Genomic DNA, 4,057 nt, shown 5'->3' on the forward strand with positions numbered 1-4,057 from the left:
CCCCCGTATTCCTGGAAGAGAAAATATTAAATATGTATATCTGCTAGCTTTGTTAACTTTTTAGGGAGTCTTCAAGGGTCACCACAATTTAGCAATTTAGCATTTAACAGCTGACGGTAGCCATTGTCTGCCATATTATGGAAAATAAATACTATGGTATCAATGGCTACTGTCAACTGTTTGGTTACCCACATTCTTCAAAATATCTAACAGAAAGATGAAACTCATTCAGGTTTGGAAGAACTTGAGTAAATTATGACAAACGTTTCATTTTTTGGGTGAAGTATCCCTTTAAGTGTATTATAATCATGAAAGTGTACTCTCTTTAAGTACAATTAAGTGGTCTTGTATTTCAATAGTTATTTTATCTCCAAGTATTTTTTAAATATACTTTAAGATTTTAAGTAAATCACAAGTGCACATTTAAACATAGCTAACTAGTTAATTAGATGGAATGCTAACTATAATATCATAGGGTTTCTGTTAGAAGAAAGAAGGGCGAAAGTGTATTTGTCTTACGTTTTAGTGTCTGTATGTGTGTGCAAAAGTGCGTCACAGTGAGCATACTGACAGCTTAAATCTAAAGGTCAGAGGTGAAGGTCAAACTTCGAGGTCTTTGTGTGAGAAAGAAAGAGAGGATGAGAAAGTGTTTCATATTCAATCTAGAATATGAAACACAAGTGGACAGCCTGACCAATCAACACTTTATATGTGCACACGCTCACAGTCTCTTGGTGAAGACTAACTAAAAGGCCAATAACACTCTCTGTGTTCTCTCTCCATTCCCTTGTACTCATCTTTTAATGTGTGTGCCTGGAAAAAGAACTTGTCTAATAGTGTACAGTGGGTATTGAAAAGAATCACCCCCCTTTAAAATAATCACATTTTGTTGCTTTGCAGCCTGAAATGAAGATGGACACAGTTTTTGTTTTATCCAGCTCTGTTTACTCAGTGCAACTTATAACATCCAAGTGAAAGATATAACACCAATAAAAAAAACAGAATCAGATCACCCCCTTTGTGTCAGTATTTTGTTGAACCACCTTTTGCTTTAATTACAGGATTTGTCTCTGTCTCTACTAGCTTTGCACATCTAGACTTTGCAATATTTGCCCAGTCTTCTTTGCAGAAGTTCAGTTAAATTTGATTGCAAAGTCTGGGCTCTGACTAGGCCATGCAAGGACATTCACCTTTATTTCTTTCAACCACTGTGTGGTCAGCTTTGCTGTGTGCTTTGGGTCACCGTGTGCTTCTGGATAAAACAAAAACGGTGTCCGTCTTCATTTCAGGGTGCAAAGCAACAAAATGTGATTATTTTAAAGGGGGGTGATTCTTTTCTATACCCACTGTAGTAGGGTTTAATATTACTAGTTATTAATTGGCTGATATTTGGTCATTTTGTGATCATCAGCATTGGCCAAAATTAAATAACAGTCTCACATTTTTATCAATGGGTAATAAACAAATTGTTTTAAAATTAGTGATGCATTTAATTGAAAACCGGAACAAAAAAAGTTTTAGTAATTAAATTTGGGTAGTTAAACTCTGTTTAAATGCTGTTCAGGGTGTCGTGTTCACAGGTGATACATTAAACCAGTGGTATTTAAAGTTCTATGGCAAAAAGCTGTTTACACATTGCTACTCTGGCATCAATTTTGGTCACGATGAAGTGCATCCACAAAGCTGACATGTTTACCTGTTGTAGTTTATTTAAGTTGTACGCGCAAAAAAGACACTGACACAGTCAAAATGCGTCATTGAAAAAGTGCTAATTATTCAGGTCATTGATTTTGGGTCATCCAAAACTATTCCAGTCGAAACCAAAAGCCTCAGCTGAATTTTTTCAGTTGCTAAAATTTTGAACTTTGAGTAAATATTCTTTAAAATAAGTGTTCATATAATTTAATCAATTTTATGCACATTTCATTTTCTGTCGCTTCTAGGGATGCACTGATATGAAAATTTTGGCCGATACCGATAACCGATTATTCTTTATTTTTGAAAGCCGATAACCGATATGTTGGCCGATAAATCTATATCCAAATTGTTATATACTTTTTGAGAGCCTGATTACAAAAAAGGTCTCATCATTAAAAGCCACATCCCAAACACTTCAACATAAGCAGCCTAGTTTGAACGGTGTACGTTTTAAAAATATTTTTACTCTCCCATTACCAAATTTAGTCATAAAAAAGTCTTACAAATCGCTTCCCATTGTTGTTATGGCAGTCTTGGACATAAAGAAAAAACAACAGTTTAAGTTACCAATATTATCGTAGAGATGTGAATTTGAAGTAAATATTTTTTTTAATAAGTGTACATTTAATTTAATCAATTTAATGTACATTTAATTTTCTGTCATTCAGCAATATATTATGTTGTGTTTGCCTAAATGGCAGTCTTTGACATAAAGAAAAGTCAACAGTTTAAGTTACCGATACTATTTCAGAAATGTGATTTTTGAGTAAATATTACTTAAAGTAAGTTTTCATTTAGTTTAATCAATTTTATGTCATTCATCATTATATTACGTTGTATTTGCCTATATGGCAGTCTTGAACGTAAAGAAAAATCAGCAGTTAAAGTCTGCAAAACTTTTAAACAATAGAACAGAATCCCTGTAGCTCAGACAGTAGAGCATGCGCTAGCAATGCCAAGGACAAAGATTTGATTCCTAGGGAGAGCAAGCACTGATAAAATGTTTACCTTGAATGCAGTGCAAGCTGCTTTGGATTTAAGAGGCTAATTGAGACAAGAGAGTTACGGCGATAACGTAAGCATTTTTTCTGGGCTTGTGATACTAATATGGCAGCCCCATTTCAGACCCATAAAACAGCTGTTATTAGTCTTCTAATCTCATGTGTGAGTGTACATGATTTATCACATTTTCAAATCTGTTAATATTTTCAAAAGCAATTGCCTACATGAGGGAAATTCCTGAGTGCACCTTTAAAGGTCAGATCAGGTAGAAATCTGAGAGCTTTTCTCACTTCTCACGCTTTTGTACTTAAATATCTTGAAACATTTCTATTTTCTAATCTTAACTAGTATCTTTTTTAAATTGAGTTATAAATCGAGTCCCTTCTTACCATGGTATCTGTTTTTCTCTCTCCATCACTCCCTCTTTCCATCCCTTGTTCAAACCAGGCCAGAACACAAAGTGACCAATGAGGCAAACTAATCTGCAACTTCCCCGGGTGGCTGCGACTATCATCTCTCTCTATTTTTCTCTCTCTGGCTGCATTCCACACTCAAGTATGGCTCAAGAATGAGGAATTATTTTCCACCCAAGTTTTGCACTGACAATGTGTAACTGAAGTTTGATGCAAAGAAACATTAGATGATCTATTACAGAAGCCCATTAGCGTTTGGGATGTATTGATGTGTTACTTCAGTTATGAACATTCGTCCTCCCCCTAGACACACAGTCTCTCCCTCGTTTTCTCTCTTACACACACACACACCCCAAACACAAAACCTTTTGCCCGCTAAATTACTTGGGGACAATGGATGGGCAGGGTCACCGTGGTAACCGAGTAGGAGGGGGGGCTGAGGGCAGGAGCAGCTGTTCCATCAAATTAATTCAGATTCAAGTAATCTCCCCCACCTTCCCCTGCAAACAAAACTCACCCCTTCAAACTCTCAAACTCTACCCCAACTCTTTCTCTCAGTCTCTCTGTACCTTTCTTGTTCCCTCTTTCATGCTTCCCCACCAAACTGGCTCAGATTTCACTCAGTACACCTCAGTAAAACCTTCAGAATCACTAGTTTGTTATTTTATATATATATATAAAAAAAAAACTGTGACTGTACATTTAAAACTACTGTTCAAAATTTTGGGGTCAGGTAAGATGTTTTTTTTTTTTTTGTGAAAGAAATGAGTACTTGTATTTAGCAAGGATGTCTTAAATTAATCAAAAGTGGCAGTAAACACATTCATAGTGTTGCAAAAAAAAAATCTATTTCAATTAAGTTGTTTTTTACTTTTTTATTCATCATATACCCCCCCCCCCCCCCCCCCCCCCCCCCACATCCCAACACACTCACACATGCACAA

General features: G+C 35.9%; 1 protein-coding gene across 4 annotated transcripts in view; it reads right to left on the bottom strand.

Annotated features, from left to right (window-relative positions):
- Positions 1-4,057, bottom strand: part of LOC107554440 (RNA-binding protein Musashi homolog 1) — a 17,435-nt gene that overhangs the window by 5,605 nt on the left and 7,773 nt on the right. The window lies entirely within an intron of this gene.

The sequence above is a fragment of the Sinocyclocheilus grahami genome, unplaced genomic scaffold (genome assembly GCF_001515645.1).
Source record: "Sinocyclocheilus grahami isolate Dianchi unplaced genomic scaffold, SAMN03320097.WGS_v1.1 scaffold501.1, whole genome shotgun sequence".
Lineage (NCBI taxonomy): Eukaryota > Metazoa > Chordata > Actinopteri > Cypriniformes > Cyprinidae > Sinocyclocheilus > Sinocyclocheilus grahami.